We start from the raw sequence: 18,202 nt of genomic DNA on the forward strand, positions 1-18,202 counted from the left end.
TCTCGAAATCTCTGCTAAGAATTCTGGATGGGCGCTCTTTGGCATGGAGTTTTACATCTAAATAAATGCATAAAATGAATCTACAAGCTCTCATTTGGTCACTATTTTGTGAGGGGGGGCATATTTTGAGAAATAGATACATGTTGCTGGAATAGTGGTTTTAGAGAATAATTAGAGTTGCATTAATGGTACAGGGACAGCTTAATGATGTGCACCACTTGAATTAAAGTATACAAGAATTGATCTGAGATAACAAGACTGTGTAGATCGGAAGATAGCAAAGTATGATCCTGCTGTGATCAGCAGGTATTTAATGTGTTCTCTGTCTTTTTCCTTATTCCTTTAAAAGAATCTGTTCGCAGTTATAGCATGTTTTGATTGCAAAGTCAGAATATTCATCTCAGTAGGTTTTATGATAAAGTGACATAAAAAAACCCTGTATTTTTCATTCCATTCTCTCTTCATACTTTAGCAGATTTATTTGGTTCCTGACTTAGGCAATATGGTGGCTGCAGCATGTGTCTGTGTGAAATCTTTCTACTTTTTTACTTATGGTATGGCTATTCATTAAAGCACTTTACAGTAACTGCTGCCATTGACTGGGCATCAGGGAATAATCAAGGGTTTTCTGTTTTGTTTTTAATTTATAGATGCAATAACCATGCAGTCCCACTTTAAGAAAAGAAAACATTTTGTATTATCTGTCTTCATTACCTTCTGGTTGAATTATTCGTTGCAAATAAATTATTACATGAACATAGCTCTTTTTTCTGCTCATAAATAGCCTGATTTCTTTGAATGTATTCATTATTCGTATTTGCCAAGCAGTTTATACAAACAAATTCCATTATATCGGTTGTTTGCAAATTGTTCCCTTTGAAAATTCACAGCATGTGACAGGTCATGGATTTGTTTCCGTTCACTGATGGGGATGACTAAATATTTTAAACAGTGGGTTACGGATTATAGAAGAACTAATAGTGAACAGTGATTAGCACTTGTAAACTGGTAGATCTGATCACCCGCCTGGGACACAGCCAGCCATGCCCAGTTCCATTTGTGCCCTTTTTTCAGTGCTCTGTCAATTTATTCTTCAGCACAAAACCAAAAGGAAATGTAGAACAAAAGCAATAGTCCTGTTCTGGTCTGAGACAGGGGCGAAGGTGGGGCTTTGGCCTCCACTAGCTAAAGGGTCTAGATTTCTCCAACCTAGGGAGATCCGCAGGACTCACTTGCCCTCTGGCAGTCTTCTGCTGCAGCCACAGGAGCCACTCTTTGCTCTCAGGTTCCCTCATTGAGCTGGGGCCTTCATTTGTATCTTCCAGCTAGGAATCAGACCCACTCATTAGGTGCTTTTCAAGTGCTTCCCAGGGCCTGCCTGCTGGGTTTCCCTCCAGAAATAGGCCAGCTGATTCCTGGCCGTTAAAGGAGCAGCCCGCCCTGTTACAGCACTCATATGGGCCTGATTTTTACTCACGTTAAAATACATTAAACTTTTGCCATTCGCCAATATTTTCTCACATAAACCATCCGTTATCTGAATACTCATGTACAATCAATAATACGACCCAGCAAATAACAGGAGAGTCCCCTCGCCTGGTTTATTAATGAAAATACTCACAAATCCCTGATTTTGTTATTTGACTGGTTCTGCTCATGACATGAATTGTGAAACTCCTGCCATAAAACAGGACACTTCACAACCATGCACAAACCCACGCATGCACGAAAAAGGAGTCTAGTTCACCTTGGTTTGCGTTTCGGGCAATGGTTCTGTTGTGTGGTTTGTGTCTTGCTTAATTGCCTAGGTTGCCATAGCAACGGAGCTTAGCTTGTTGCTGTAGCAACTGAGTGAGACTATTAGGGGATAGCTCAGCCAGTCCTGGCTGGTTTTAGTGTTAGTTCAATAAAGACGCTCCCTGCGTTGCATCTCTCTGTGATCCTGTGCTGATTTCTCTCTCTGGATACAAGCAATTAAAAGGAATTCAACAGGTTCCATATGTGAGTAACCATCTCTCAAGTGTTCTGCAGTCTGAGAGATATGACTCACGTTTGTCTCAAAGTTACTGATGTTCCACACAAATCTGGGCTCTCCTCACTTTTGTTTTTTGTTGTTGCACACTGGAAATGCAATATTGTTAATCTCGTTTTTCACACCAAAAGAATGAATCCCAGAGCATTTACATTTCCCTGAAGAGGCCTGGACTCAGCAAAGCACTTAACCGTATGTTGAACTTTAGAGTGCTTTAGGGAGATATATAGGCCCTGTTGAAGTCAGAGGCAAAGCTCCCATTGATTACAATAGGGCAAGGTTTTCCCCTTATGTTAAACATGTGCTTAGGTGCTTGGCTGAATAGGAATGGGGATTACTCATATGCTTAATTGCTTGGCTGAACGGGGAGGGCTGGAATGATTAGTTTTTAAATCCTTTGTTTGGGGTCTTTGTGATACCTTGCCTCTACTGGCAAGTTGAGAAGTGAGCCTTGCGTCTGAACCGGTTCACCCATCTTCAGTACAGATAGGGAAAGGCTGCTAGTCCATTATCGTTCTATAGACTAATTGTTCCTGTTTCATTTGAAGTCAACTGATGTATTGGCAAAATATCGCACATTAGTTTAATGTTCAAAGTTCATAAGAAACCCACTTAATAGGGAATTTCTATCTTATTTTCCATTATTTTATTTCTTTGTCTTATTTACTTAGTAGAAGTGTTTGCTAACCTACCGGCAATTAGGCTGTACTATCTTTTATTTTCTCCATAAAACAGACTCACAAGGAATAACAGCCATCTGTGGTTATAAAATTTACTACTCATACAGGATATTATAAAAACAACTGGTGGAGCTGCCTGGAAAAAAAATAAGTTTAAAAAATAAATATGGGCTCCATTTAGTATTTTGCTTCGAGGAGGAGGATAGAACTTTTTAATCATATTTCATTCCAGGTATTTCTTTAGAGGATATCAACTCTTTCAATAAGGTTGGTTTGATTTTTATAGTATTAGGCTGAATGTACAGTCTGGGAGGCAACAGTGAAATAAATCTAAGTAAATGAGTCCACAAAGCAGTTTCATATGTAAACTCAAAAGCATTATGCGTGCTTTTTGCTCAAGTGATGATATCTTCAATGCACATAAAATATGTTTCTATCTGTATCAATGCACATCAGGAAGTATGCATAGATTTCAGTGCTGCACAGCTTAAGATGCTAGAGTCCTGTTTTAGATCTGGATTTCGGCTGACATATCTTGGTGTAGCGCCATCAACTTCAATGGAGCAACACTAGTTTACACTAGCTGAAGATCTGGCCTTCAGTCTATGGCACTAATTGATTGTGATTGGAAGTCATTTAAGGAATTGAGGAAATGGAATGAGGAAAGCCTCTGATTGGCAAGTCCAACCGCAACCTCCTCGTGGTGAGAGTCGGTAAATGGCGGAGTCCAGGCTGATCGCGGAGGACAAACCCCCCCTGCTGTGTGGGGGGGGGGAGGGGAGGGCAGCCCCAACACCTATCTGCCCCCCTGGTAATGGTTAGACTCCCCCAGGCATGGGTTAGTTCCCCCTGGTAAGGGTAAGTCTTCCCCTGTGAAGGGTAGTATCTTTTAAATTTATGGAGAAAACAGAAATTTTATTTCATACCGGATTGGCGCTGGACCGGGTTAAAAACGCCCCCGCTACTAGTTTCGACGCCCCGGCTAGTAGTGTTAAATTGATTAGGGGTATTATTCATAGAGCCGGACCGATGCTATCTCCTTATGCTATAGCTAGAGTAAAAGATGGAGTAGCTGGTTTTATGGATGATTTTAATCTCCAAGTTGGAGAGAAGAATGTTGTTTGGGAGGAACAAGAGGATTTTAGTGAGAGCCAAGTTTTAGATTTTAATCTTTTACCGATGGCTTTTACGAATGTTTTATATAGTGACCAAGTTAAGATAATCGATTCTAAATCTAGCTTTTATGACAAATATTTAGATTCTTTTGATGATCCATATTTAATAGAGTTTAATAATCTTTTAAAATCTTTTAAATCTTTTAAAATTAATTGAATAATAAATATTACTTATAGGTTAGATTTTGATTTTAGATTATTTTAGCTACTGAATACTAGATTGGACGGCGGACTGGCCGCACAGTAACCAGGAAAGGGCAGGTATTTATGCCTGTACAAATAAGCTCTTTTCCCTGATTTTTCTTCCTGCTTAAAAGCAGGATGAATTACATGTTGGTTAGACAATAGAGAAATACATTTAGATAAAGGTAGTAGAATGTTCAGAGCCATGGATATCAGAAAGCAGAGTTGACTGACTCAACATATGTAATTCATCCAAGGGTCTTAACCTCTTACAGGCCCATCTAACTATATGACAGATGTATTTTAATATCTACCCTTATATATAAGAAATTAAAATATCGTAAGCTAGGCTATAGCCAGACTTTGAAGACCTGAAATTAGAACTCTAAGAGCTTGTGCAAAAGCAAAGATAGACAGGTGGAGGTAGGAGAGAACTCACCTAGAAATAAACTTACTTATTTAAAGATTTGATCAGACATAGGAGACAGTAGGAAATCCAGAAGTGGGGATGACTTAGTGGGAAACAGGGTTTGCAAAAGTCATAAATTTGCTTCTTGTGGGCCTTCAGGTAGTGGGGGGAGAGGGGGGTAAGAGATTTTGAAGAAGGTGGGGAGAGGACACACCTGTCAACTTAATTCCTCTTTGACCCGTCTGTTTTATGTACCATATGCTGGGTATTAATATGAAAGGACTCCAGGCTTTTAAAACTAAGCTGGCTCTTTATTAAGAGAACTATTTACAGAAATACTGCAACTTGCAGCTAGCATTCTAGCCATATGCACACAGACTGACTTCCTCTAAACTCTTTCCTCATATAATCTGTGCTCCTCCCTCCAAGATCCACCAGCTTCCTTTTCTTTTTATACTCCTCCCTCAGCAACGCTACGACAGACAAGGACCCGTGAATCCTTTACAGACTGCAGTGCCCTTACCTGGTCATAACATCAAAATAAATGAATAAGTAAAATAAAATGTGCCGCATTGGGTACAGCAACTCTCATACCAATAGTAGAGGGAAGGTGGCTTACAGGGATAGAATAGAGGGCAAGGAAAGAGAACTGACATTTCAAAGAGGGAAAGATGCAAGTAAGCAGACTTTTTGCAAGCTAATTATAGAGGGGAAGGGAAAGAAAAGATGAATAGGGTCAATCAGTCATAGGTTAAAGTAAACAGGAAGGTTTTAAATGAGAAATAACTCAGTGGGAGAAGAGGTTAGAAGGTGAGCTCCAGATAAATGGAAAAGCACAATATACCAGCAATGATCACTAATTGTGGGGTCTCAGGAAAAGAAAGAGCAGGCCAAGATTAGCATTTGGTCTTGAGCAGGAGGGGAAGTCAGCAGGTACAAGGCTAAAGAGAAGGGGATAGAATGAGTTTGAAAACAAGATGAGCAGTTTTGAATTTGATTTAGCGATAGCTGAGAAGCCCAGCACCTGAAGCCCTGTGCTTAGAATAGCAGGGCTGATGCAGGTTTCCTGCAGAGCTGTGTATATGGGAAACTTGCACAGCTCTGCCTGCTCTATGCCTTGCTCAAATCAATGTTCCTAGTCTCTTGTGTTCAGGCGTAACACACTTACACAGAGTACAAACAATATAAGGAAAAAATTCAGGGTTAGTCTATGATCAAAATTATTCACATCTTTGCCATGATTCCTGATAACAGGTCGCTCTGATGTTATAGCCAGCTCCTCTGTGTTGCAGATTGCAATTTAAATGAATGTCAGCAGTAAATTATTTTCAGTTTTTTAAACTAAATGGAGCTCACTCTCCCTTTCTTTCCCCTGCCACAGTGATAGATTCAAACAAAAAAGCCACAAGATCAAAGATGAAACTGAAACTAAACCAGACATCTCCTGCACTCAAATAGCTGTATCCTTTGTTCATGATTCACTTATAACCCTCCCCCAGCACTAAGCCATATTCTTCATTCTCGACAAATCACAGGAGCAGATGCTCCCTTTGACATGTGGATACAAGTCACAGATTTGGAGGCTTTCTTGATTTGTGTTGGCTAATGCAACACTTCAGCTGAACTCTTGAGTATTGGAGAAACACGCTTCCCAAACTTGCTCTGATTTCTCATCAAACTAACTGGCAGAAATTATGACAGGTGTTCTTTGTTCATTTAACTCTCTCCGCTATTTAGTTTCTTACAAAAATGGGATGAAATTAATTTCCCTACATCAGGATGTTTTGTTTTGCTTTCAGTGTGAAATAGATGTAGGGTGTGGATTTTCTTCCTTTATAAACAAAAAACAAAACAAAAAATCAATCAGTGAATTTACTGCTGGTAGGAAAAGATGATGGCTTGTCAGCTCTAAAGACTGATTTCCTCTTATTTATTTTGTATTTATTTATTGCAGTAGCATGTTGCAGCCCCAGTTATAGAGCAGGACCCCTTTGTGCTAGGTCTTGTACAAACACAGAACAGATGGATAGGCCCTGGCCCCAAAAAGGGGCTATAGTCCAAGTAAAGCGCCACGTTAGAGGATGACAGCAGTACAAGTGGCCCCGCGCTGGTTTTTCTGGCCCCTACAGTGGAGGGACCACATCTAGTTCAATCTCCATTCTTAACCAGAGTGAAATTCACCCCATGTACGGAGCCAAAACAATACCTATGCCCCACTCAAAACTGGGCTTCAGTAGCTCGTGCTGGCCCTCTGCACAGGGGTAAATTTCACCCTTAGTCCTTGGCCAGTCAGCTGAGGCTGCTTCCAGCATGTGCAGTTTGTAGCCAGTCACTCTCAGGTGGATTAAAACAGTCACCTGAACTAACATAGGTCACTGAAGAGCAGTTAGATAGTAAAGGCTTTTGTCTGTTACCCTCTAAGTTATATTCATAACAATAGCCCAAGGATGAAATGCCCTGTGCCTTGTTCGTATATCCCCGTGAGCCAGCCAATCCCTTCACTGTTGTTTTGATACCCTACAATGTAAATTGTTTATAGTGAAAGGGACAGATTTTTTCAAAGATGTATTTAAGTGCTGTGACAAAGCTCTTCCTCTACCTTGGTGGGTCCAGCGCTTCCTTCTAGCGGTAGGTCAGGGAACTGCTTCACCCCTTAGTGTTCTTCCACCATCTAGGGGTGCGGGAGGGTAATGCAGCCTCTCTAAGATGGCCACTCCCTGCTGGCTCCCAGTCCTGTCTCTGGTTCTCACAGGCCCTTGCCTCTTTGCTGGGGCTCTTGCCCCTCCAGTGAATGGCTGGTATGGGGGGTGGGCCACCCTTGACTCCAGGCCCCAACCCAAGGACCCTACAATTAGTAGCCTCGTGCTGTGGCTTCAGGAAAGCTGCTAGCTTGCCTGGGTTACTTCCCCATGTCCCTTGACGTAATGTATGGACCCTGCTCAGACAGGGGCCCTTCCAGGTCTCCTTGCCAAGGGAGGCTCTTGACCCCTGACAGACCCACTGGGTGTGGTAGTGCCAAACCAAATGTCCAGTTCTGTCTTCCCCTTCTGGAAAAGTCTTTTCCCTCAGGTCTCCAGGCCTGGGAAAGGTCCTTTGCTGTCTTCGGGCAGAGTTTTCCCTCCCCCAGTCTTTGTACCTTCAGGGTTCTCTCCTGCCAGCATCCTGCTCCTTCTCCTAAACCTCCTGGTTTCTGACAGCGTCTTGCCTGCTCACATACTCCCTGGTAGCTCGCCTCACTCCCACAACTCCAGCCACACCCTTTGGGAAGGAGGGTACTCTGTGGTTTTCCTGCAGGAGACCCATACGGATCCAGCGGCTGAAGCCAGCTGCTGGCTGGAGTGGGGGGACAGGGTGTATTTTAGCCATTTCTCTGTATTTTAGCCATTTCTCCACCCATGCAGCGGGAGTGGCCACCCTGTTCTCCCCCAACCTACAGCCCGAGGTGCTGGGAGATGCTGAAGTCATGCCGGGTCACCTGCTGCACCTCTGGGTCTATAGGTGGGGCCAGCATTAAATTTGGTCAACGTCTATGCCCCGAACTCAGGCCTAGAGCGGGTGCATTTCTTCCAGCAGGCGTCCACCTTACTTGGCACCTTGGATACTCATGAGTGCCTGGTCCTGGGCAGGGACATCAACACCACCCTCAAGGAACAGGACCGCACGGGAACCAAGCACTGCCAAGCTGCGGCAGACATCTTCCAGGAGATCAACAACCATCACTCCCTGGTGGACGTCACTACTTTCACCTTTGTCTGGGTGGGGAATGATTGGTCATGCCACTCCCGGTTGGACCATTTCTATTTATCACATCACCATCTTGTGCAGGCCCACTCCTCCAGCAGCCAGCCAACCTCATACTTGGATCACTATATGGAGACCATGATGGCCTCTCTCACTGTGGAGAGGCAGAGCCCGGCCTATTGGCATTTTAACAACAGCTTGCTGGAGGACATGGGCTTCATGGCATCCTTCCAGGAGTTCTGGCTGGCCTGGCAGGGGCAGAGGCATGCCTTTCCCTTGGCACGGCACTGCTAGGACGTGGGAAGGTGCATGCCCAGCTCTTCTGCCACATCTACACTCGGCGTCCAGCCGGCAGAGGGATGCAGAGATAGAGCAGCTGGGACGGGAGGTCTTAGAGCTGGAGACGCGTCTGGCTGCCAGCCTAGAGGATCTATCCCTCTGTGAAGCATGCCGGGAGAAGTGGGAGGAGCTCCGGGCCCTCAAAGATCTTCAGGTTCGGAGCGCCTTCATTCGATTCCCACAGCCATCTCCTTCTGGAGATGGATTGCGGCTCCCGCTTCTTCTATGCCCTGGAGAAATGGAGGGGGGCCAAAAATCACATCACCTGCTTTCTGGCAGAGCACGGCACCCCCCTCATGGATCCAGCGGAGATGCATGGAAGGGCCAGGGCCTTCTACACTAGCCTCTTCTCCCTGGATCCGACTGAAGCCGCCGCCTGCAGGGTGCTCTGGAATGAGCTCCCCATGGTCAGCGCGGGCCATTGGGACTGGCTGGAGCTACCTCTCACTCTGACTGAGTTGTTTGTTAGAAGCCCTCCATCTCATGCCCACGAACAAATCTCCGGGCATGGATGGGCTGAGCGTGGAGTTCTACCGCATGTTCTGGGACGTCTTCAACCTGGACCTCGCCATCATCTGGGCCAAGTCCGAAGGCAATGGAGTGCTCCCTGTCTCGTGCAGGCAGGCCGTGCTCACCTTGCTGCCCGAAAAGGGGGACCTCCACGACCTTCAGACCTGGCGTCCCATCTCATTGCTCATCACGGACTATAAAATCATAGCCAAAACCATTTTGCTGAGCCTGGGGTCCGTGCTGCAGGATGTGGTCCATCACAACCAGACCTACACCATCCCGGGACACACCATCTTTGATAACCTCTATTTGGTCCAGGACCTCCTGAAGCTCGGGTGTAGGGATGGTCTGTCATTCACCCTCCTGTCCCTGGACTAGGAGAAGGCATTCGACAGGATAGACCATGGGTATCTCCTGGACACCCTGCGTCCGTTCGGCTTCGGGTCCTGTTTCGTGGGCTTTCTCCAGGTGCTGTATGCCTCCGCAGAGTGTCTGGTCAAGCTCAACTTGACCCTGACCAAACCAGTCAGCTTCAGACTAGGAGTGCGTCAAGACTGTCCACTGTCAGGCCAGCTGTATGCTCTGGCCATTGAGCCCTTCCTCCATCTCCTTCACCAGAGGTTGACGGGGTTGGTGCTCCGTAAGCCAGAGCTGAGGCTGGTCCTGTCAGCATATGCTGATGATGTGCTCCTCGCGGTCCAGGACCCGGGCGATCTAGTGCAGTTGAAGGCCTACGTGGCTGTCTACTCAGCAGCCTCCTCCGCCCAGGTCAACTGGGTCAAGAGCTCTGGCCTGATGGTAGGGACCGGGTGGCAGACGAGCTCCCTACCACCCTTGCTTCAAGCCATCCGGTGGAGCACGGGTCTGCTGCTCTATCTGGGCGTTAACCTTTCTATCGTCCATCCCTCCCCAGCAGAGAACTGGCACGATTTAGAAGGCAGGGTGTCTGAGCGGCTGCGGAGGTGGACAGGACTGCTCCAGTGCCTTTCCCTTTGGGGGAGGGCACTGGTGCTCAACCAACTAGTCCTGTCCATGCTCTGGCACTGGTTCAACAACACCCTGGTCCCACCCCCGAGGTTCCTGGCCCACCTACAGAAGATGATTCTGGAGTTCTTTTGACCAGGACTGCACTGGGTCTCTGCAGGGATATTGAGTCTTCCCCTGGAGGAAGGAGGGCAGGGCCTGTGCTGTCTCCATAACAAGGTCCACACCTTTCACCACCAGGCCCTGCAGAGACTCCTTTATAGTGCAGGTAGTCTGACGTGGAGCCGACTTGGCACACAACTTCCTCCGCCACCTCCGAGGGCTCCAATACAACTGGAAGCTCTTTTATCTCCATCCGAGAGGTCTTCCGCAAGACCTCTCCGAGCTGCCGGTCTTCTATCAAGACCTCCTCAGACCTGAAGGCTGGTCTCGGCCTCCAGGTCTGTTGCGGTCGCTGAGGGGGAGGACCGCCTCATGGAGCCCCAGCTACACAACCCCCAACTCCATGTGCAGGTGGCGGAGGCCCCCTCGGTGCAACAGAGGATGGTCTTGGCAGGTGTCACCAAGATCGGGACCTCCCGGACTACAACCGGGGGGACAGGGTGGATCCCCAGGTGCTGGCTTGGCACATGGGGCTCTCCACCCTTCAAACCCCCTGGCACGTACTCCAGGAGGTGAAGGCAGCCTTGCCTCCCGCTGCTCAGGTTTAGCTCAAGCAGGTCTTGTGTGAAGGTGCTCCCCCCTCTCCTCAGTCCTTGCCCTCCAGAGCTTTTCATCAGGCTCCGGCCTCGTGAGCCCCCCCGCCGCCCTTTCCTCACGCACCGAGCCGACTGCTAGACATGCAGCTGTTCTATTTCTGAACCGCGCCCAGGGACCATCTGTACATGCTCATGTTCCACACCCTTTATTTCCTCGCCCTCGTGTCCTGCCCAGACACCAAGTGGAGGGACCTGATACCACCGATGGAGGGCGAGGACCCCCGGTAGGCCAGCCTCTATTCCATCCTGACTCCACGGCCCATCAGGGACATCAGTTGGTGGCTCCTCCACAGAGCGATGAGCATGGGTGTGTACTTGGCATGGTTCACCCCTTGCCCCGACACCTGCCCCTTCTGTGGCAAGAGGGAGACCCTGGCGCACGTCTACCTCAAGTGCGCCAGGCTGCAGCCCCTGTTCCAGCTCCTCCAGAACCTCTTCCTGAGTGTCTGGCTGCACTTTTTCTGACACCTGTTCCTATATGCACACCCCATCCGTGGCCCCACAAAGTCGCAGGACCTCCTTGTCAACCTCCTCTTAGCACTGGCCAAGGTGGCCATCTACAACACCAGGGAGAGGAGGTTGTGTGAGGGGGTGCTCTGTGATTGTGGGGCCTATTTCCATTCCTCTGTTCGTTCACGCATCCAGGCAGAGTTCCTCTGGGCAGCATCCACTAGCTCCCTAGATGCCATCAGGGAGCGGTGGGCGCTGTCCAGGGTTCTCTGCTCGGTGTCCCCTTCTGGTTCACTCTGGTTCACCCTTTGACCCCCACGCCTGCTACTGTTTTTTTCATTCGTGTCCCTCGAAATTAGTTGAGTCCTGGGCTCAGTGACTCCACCCTTAGGCTGTGGGAGGGGCCTTTAGCAGTGGATGGGCCAGAATTCAAATAGAGTACTCTCTTGTAGCCATCTAGTCTGACCCCCGTCATAGTGAGTAAAGATAATTTCAATAGGAATTACGCACCTCATCTGTGTAGGCACTATTGAAATCTCTCTAAACACATACACTCATTTTTAGGTACCTAAATACCTTTGGCTATCTGGCCCAAAATGCCTAGTAGCTCAAATGCAAGCCACAGAGTGATATGTGGACTTCTTGTTTATCAGTAGGAAACTGTTTTGATGTATTAATATTGGAACTTCATTGTACATTTTGCACCACGATGCTAGTTGGGTGGTAGATGTCCTCCTCCTTTTTAAACAATCACTCTGTATTTGGTCTCACCTTTCTTAAAGAAGGGTTTGGGGGTTATATGGATAAACTAAGTCCCTAATGGGAGGGTGGGAAGAATTCAGTATACAGTGTATATGTTGTAGAACATGGCTGTGCTTTAGATAAACTGTGACTGGTCTAAAATACTCAGTTTACAGCACTAGTATTTAGCAATATTTTTTACTTTTTATCCCAAAGCATTTTACACATATATGTATATGGATGTGTGTGTGTATGTGTGTGCATCTTTGTAGATAGATAGACATGTACACCTCCCTGGGGTGGACAGCGTTAGCCAAACAGATTCTGCTACACAGGATGTTGCATGGAAGAGAAGAAAAATGTGGTCAAGAATACTCCTACCCTTATGGAAAGTGCCAGGGAAGCTTTAAAGTCCATGCAGAGCAGACAGAACTTCATTTCTAAAGGTTTCAGTCAAAAGACTCATGTACAATAACTGCATGGCACTCAATTTATCTCCCTTCAAAGGAGGAAGGGCTGAGCTGACCTTGCAGTTTCAAGGAGTCTATGGTAGGTGTTTCAGACTTGATGCTTAGATCAATCACTAAATCATTCCGTTGAGCTGAACTGACTCATTGCTTATTTACCCACAAGGAAAAGAGAAGAAGAAAAGCAAGGCTCTTTAAAGCTCCTCTAACATTTTCAAATCATTCCTGTCTAATTTTGTCTTGTAGAAAAAAACTGGCAACCCAAGAGCAGCTACCCACATTATAGGGAGCATGTGTGGACAGTGACTCTTAACAGGTTTGTTGCCAGATAAACAAGAAAACACTGTCACAGTTTCTTTTATCAAAAAATTAATTATCACTTTTACATTGCCAACTCTGTACTATTCTAGTCCCCCAAAATAGATACATTCATTTGTTATGGGGCCCTGAGTGCTTTATTTTTTCTACAGATGAGCTTGAGACAAGCTCCTAGATGCAAACCCCAGCATCTAACCATTAGGAGGTAGATCTTAGCTTTGTGGCCAATACCTATACCTAGATGTCCTGACATCAAGAGAGAGACTATTCTACCTTTCACCAGTGAATTCTACTGGTACTAATTACCACTATTATTGTTATTTTTATCACTAATAAGAAAAAGTTGTCCTAACTGTAGTCTTACTGCCATAGTTTACATCGTAACTCCAGTGTGAGTCAAGTGCTTGACGGACATCAGTGTGAGTGAATGGCCTACATTACTAATTATTTATTTTATTTTAAAAATAAGTAATTATTGATGTAATTGAACATATTAGCTTATGGATTGCAAGTGGAATTTACAAAAATAAAACCCACAAAAAGCCATGCCCATGAAGATAGATTCATAACAAACTTAAATTACTGCATTATCTTATTCATGGTATCCCTCTTCCCCGTTTATGTCAGTTTGGTTTTTTGGGTGCTGGAGTCACAGAAGGACTTAGGTGCCAAACTGCCACTTTAGGCACCTAAATCCCAGAATCAGGCCCCAGTGGGATTCGCACAATCCCTGCTGAGCTGTCCGCGAACCCTGTAGACACCTAAAATCGCTCAGCATCTAATTTTTGCAGTAAAAGTTACCTAGGCACCTATGTTTCTGCCACTACGGATACACTCTGCAGCCTCTGACTGGGCATCCAAATGAGCAATGCACAACCCAGAAGATAGGCGTTCCTCTGCCTAACTCACCTGCAGAGCCCAATCTGGTAAGCGTGCTAGGAGCTCACCTACTGGATCAGTCCCATACAGATGAGCTTATAGAAAACAGTGTGCCAATGACAACTTCCGTTATAACTTTTAGCCCAATGGCTAGGATTCTCACACGGGATATGGGAGAACTCCAGTTCAACTTGCCTTGGAGGGGAGAAAGGATTTGCACAGGGCACTACTACCTCCAAGATGAGTGCTCTGGCTACTGGACTAAAGGATGTTCTGATGCGTGGCCCTCTCAGTTCCTCCTGTTGAAGCTGTTCCACTGTGGCTATATGAGTAAAGTCATTGGAGCAAGGGGACTGAATCCTGGGTCTCCCACAAGAGCATTCTAACTACCAGGCTACAGAGTCATTCTACTGTCTCTCTTCCCTCATTCTCTCTGGCCTGTTATCAAAGGTGTTGCACTCTAGCTAAATAATGAAAGAATCATTGGGCCAGAGAGAAAGACAGCAAAGTAGGAGACTGTGTAACTTGCTCAGTGTTAGCCTAACTCTATTCCTATTGAAGTCAATAGGTATTTTACCAGGAACTTCAATGTGAGCAAAGTTTGGTGAATGATGAGTGCTTCTGAAAATCCTGCCATTTATGTCCGAGTTCCTGGTGGCAGGGACTAAGTCCTAGATTTGTTCTGTAAAGTGCCTCTCATGGTTTGGTGGTGGGCACCGTGTGAATAAATAAATATAAGTATAATTCATATTAATTCATTCTGTGAACTTAATGTGCCTTGAAATCGCCTCCTTGTTGGCCTGACCTGGATCTGGAAGAGTTGTATGTACCTATATGTAGAAGAGAATTTTAACAACTATGTAGCACATCCACTTGCCATGACCAAATGGGAGGATAGAATCTGGGTCTGCACTGGGTTGGAGGTGGAAGAAAATAGCACAGAACATCTACTCAGGGGTTCTTCAGCCACAAAAGGAAATGGTGCATCACTGGTGGTTAGAGCAGGGCACCTAGGAGTTGACCTCAATTGCTCAGATGCTAGCTACAGAGAATGCTGTCTTATTAGAAACTAAATAGTTTGATAGACAGACCAGCAATCTTCCCAAGGTTCTATTCCTAAATCTGCCAGAGACTTTCTGTGTGACTTTGGAGAGCCCTCTTCAATTCTATGTGCCTCAGTTTACTCATGCATGATATGCAGATAGTATTTTCCTGCTTCATACAGTGTTGTGAAGCTTCACTAATTAATGCTCTAAGATCCTAAAATAAGAAAGTGCTATATAACTGCAAAATGTTCTTTTTATTAATTCCACATAAGTTATTTTGATTAGACTCTTCAGCTGCAGAAGACATCCAGGAGTTCTCACAGCAGGCAGCCATGGAGGTAATTTCTCCTGTACTGAATTGAGCCCTTAGGAATTAATGATTGACTGCTAATAGATTTATCCCATTAAAATGGGGGTGGGGAGTTTCTACATCATCTGAAGCAGACAAAGGAAGAAAATATCTAAAGTGGGGTGAAATCCAGTGAATGCAAGGGATCATCTTATGGTAAGTGTTGTGTTTAAAACCCAGGATGGGTAGAAGTTTTTCAGTATTCGGTATGGTACTGAGTTTTGTTTTGTAATTAATTTTGACCTGCACCTGATCATGTTCAGCTCACTATTTTTGAGTAAAGCATTTAAGATTGGGCATATGTACTGAAACCTAGTATGGAATTTTTGCAAAGTAAATGTTTATATCACCCTTCATCAGAAGTTAATGATGCTCATTAAAATGTGAAAAGCAGTCATTCACATCGACTCTCATTTTAAGAGCATTTTATTATCATGCCCTGCTCTATGAATTAATGGCCAGTTTAGTTACTTATTTGGGTTATAGCAAGGGTTTGCCAGATGATGCATTATAGTTCATGAGATCTTTACAGAGGCTTCAGAGTTTATACCTGTTTTTCACAGAATCTACAATTATAATTGTGTATTAAACTTTGAATCAGATGATATTGTGAACTAGTGCTACACAATAATATCTAACATAATTCATCCCAAGGGATCCCAAAGTTCTTTACAGAATGATATGTTATGTATTAAGAGACCCTTCATTCTCTGCTGAAATGTAGCCACTTCTGGACTGGAGCAAAAGCAGTCATTTAATGTAAAAAATGCATAGCAACATATCACACAGCAGTTCAGGATAGGAAGTGAAGAATACCACATTTGAGACTTCAGGGAGTATTCAGACAGACAAATTGTAGTTATACCAACTAGAATCTGGCTAGCACAACAAAATACGTTGCTTGTAATGTGATTCAAATGCAAAATCAGGGTCTGGTTTACTGGAAAACTAATTTTAAAAAATCTGTGTATGCAGGGCTGTTGAGGACCCAGTTCATACTTTTTCTGTGGCTTTAAACAAGCTTTCACCTTTTAAAATCCTTTAGAAAAGTATTGGGTGAAAGTATGGCCCCAATTCAACAAAGTACATTGACTTCAATAGGATTTAGGCATATGCCTAAAGTTAGGCCTGCACTGTTTATTGAATAGGAATGGACTACTGAATCAGGGGCTTAAAATAGCAAAGAGTACAACTGAATCTAAGAAAGGACTATTTCTAGGTTTCATTAATTCAGCTGTACAGCAGTGTTCTAGGAATAATGTTTTTGGGTAAATAAATGGTGTGTATAGTGGAACTTGCTGATGAATAGAACTTGCTTTCTACTAGCTGCTGGTGATGGCAGCTCAATCTTTTCTGGGTATGTGTTACTTTAAAGAGAAGCCTTTGCCACTTATTAGCATAGCAAATTCTCCCTTCTATTGCTTGGTGTGGCAGGAGTAGCCAGAAGAAACAAAAAGTGCATGAAGCCATTCTCAGAAACCCTATCTACAGCGAGGTAAAGTACTGTTATATTACAGTTTCCCCTACTCTATGTCAGCTCCTATAGATGTATGGAGGGAGTGGGGGATTGATATTATTTGGCGATTGCTGAACGGTAATAGGGTGGGATCTTAATCTGACATTGGCAGCCTTGGGAAATATAAGTGAGACTTCGTTCTAAAATATTTTGTGCTTATTGTATGATATCACAGAAAACTATAGCAAGAGACTGGAGACCAGTTCCTCCCCCAAATCTCTTTCTAGGCTATGAGGAATAACAGAGTGAATAAAGAAGCTCTCTAGTTTATTTTTTCACTACAAGGAGGCAATGTGGCAGACTGATTCAATGGAAGATACTGGTAGTATTTCTAGTTTTACTTCTAATGCATTGGGAGATAGTATCCAATCTGTGCCTCAGTTTACCCATCTGTAACATGGTTGTAACAACATTATACTTATCTCACAAAGATGAATTCTTAGTCAATGTGCGGAGCACAGTATAAAGGTAAAATATTACAGAATGCTTCTATGAGCCTTGAAGTAATCTTCTAGGAAAGAATTCTGGGGCAGATGTAGTGGCTGAAACTACATTTGCCACTCTTAAATAATTAACTAGACTTCAAGTGGGTGGTGTCCTTTCAAATTTCAACAACAGTCTATTATGTAAACACAAAAGCAAGAATCACTTCTAAGTTACATATTCTATCACCCAGACCACTGGTTTTAGGCTTCCTTTTAGCTATCTGTGATCCTTCAGCAGATAATATTCTCTCACTGCAGTGTTATTTGAAGAATATATAATTGTTTCCTGTGCTACTACATCCTTTTACATGAACTGCTAGTGTTGAGAACTGTAATATTTTTTTGTAAGGGATAGCTGCTGTTTCTTCATGACAGGTTCAGTATTGCCACTCCCACGCATTCAAAAGTCATGAACTGGGCCCCAGAAACTCATCAGGTTTGTTTAAAAGTTATGGGATTATTAAAGAAAGAGAACCCATTTTTTTTCTTTATTTGCTATGTGGTTTTCAAAGCTTTTCTCTGCAACCAGAGGGGCTAGAAACCTGGATTAAAATTGAAAGCTGAAATTGTCACTTAATTAGGTGCTTCTTGAGCTGAGGCTTAAAAGAAACCAATCCACTAAATGTTGTAAAACTCGCAATACAATCAGACGGCTTTGGCCACACCACAGTTTCATTGTTTTGTAAGGCAGAGCTGGTTGAGTAAACAGCATAAACTGTATACTGCTAAAAATATTGTACAGAAGTGGACTGTACCTATGCTATGTGGATCTGGTTAACTGAAACATGCTACCAGAAATCAAATCCACCTTATAAAAGATCTGGAAAGAAGATGATCAGGAAGGGGAAATCATGCACATCTACACAAGATAAAACTAGGTTTAACGCTCAGTGGAGTTCTTTAATGGAACCCGAAGATAGCAAATGCTAATACTAAGGACAAGTCTTTTGTTTTTCATTAATTTCCTGAAATTAGTTTAATTTGCAGTCATGTCCGTTGAAAGAAAATTGGGGTGCTGGTACATGTTTCCTGGGTCCCCACTCAATCCCATTTCACCCCAGTTACAGATGTTTTTGACGGAGCCCCTGATTTCTCCACCTTTCCACCTTTATCATCATCCCTATTTGCAGTGGACTCCCT

At 44.4% G+C, this 18,202-nt stretch overlaps 1 long non-coding RNA gene across 1 annotated transcript in view; it reads left to right on the forward strand.

Annotated features, from left to right (window-relative positions):
* The first annotated feature begins 15,154 nt into the window (after positions 1–15,154).
* The window catches only part of LOC137143673 (uncharacterized), a 35,899-nt gene continuing 32,851 nt past the window's right edge, over positions 15,155–18,202 (forward strand). The window contains exons 1-2 of the long non-coding RNA XR_010917236.1: positions 15,155–15,217; positions 16,496–16,556. This is a non-coding gene — a long non-coding RNA (uncharacterized lncRNA). The remainder of the gene's footprint in view (positions 15,218–16,495; positions 16,557–18,202) is intronic.

The sequence above is a fragment of the Emydura macquarii genome, unplaced genomic scaffold (assembly GCF_026122565.2).
Source record: "Emydura macquarii macquarii isolate MOO-44397 ecotype Brisbane River unplaced genomic scaffold, CSIRO-AGI_Emac_v2 contig_67, whole genome shotgun sequence".
Lineage (NCBI taxonomy): Eukaryota > Metazoa > Chordata > Testudines > Chelidae > Emydura > Emydura macquarii.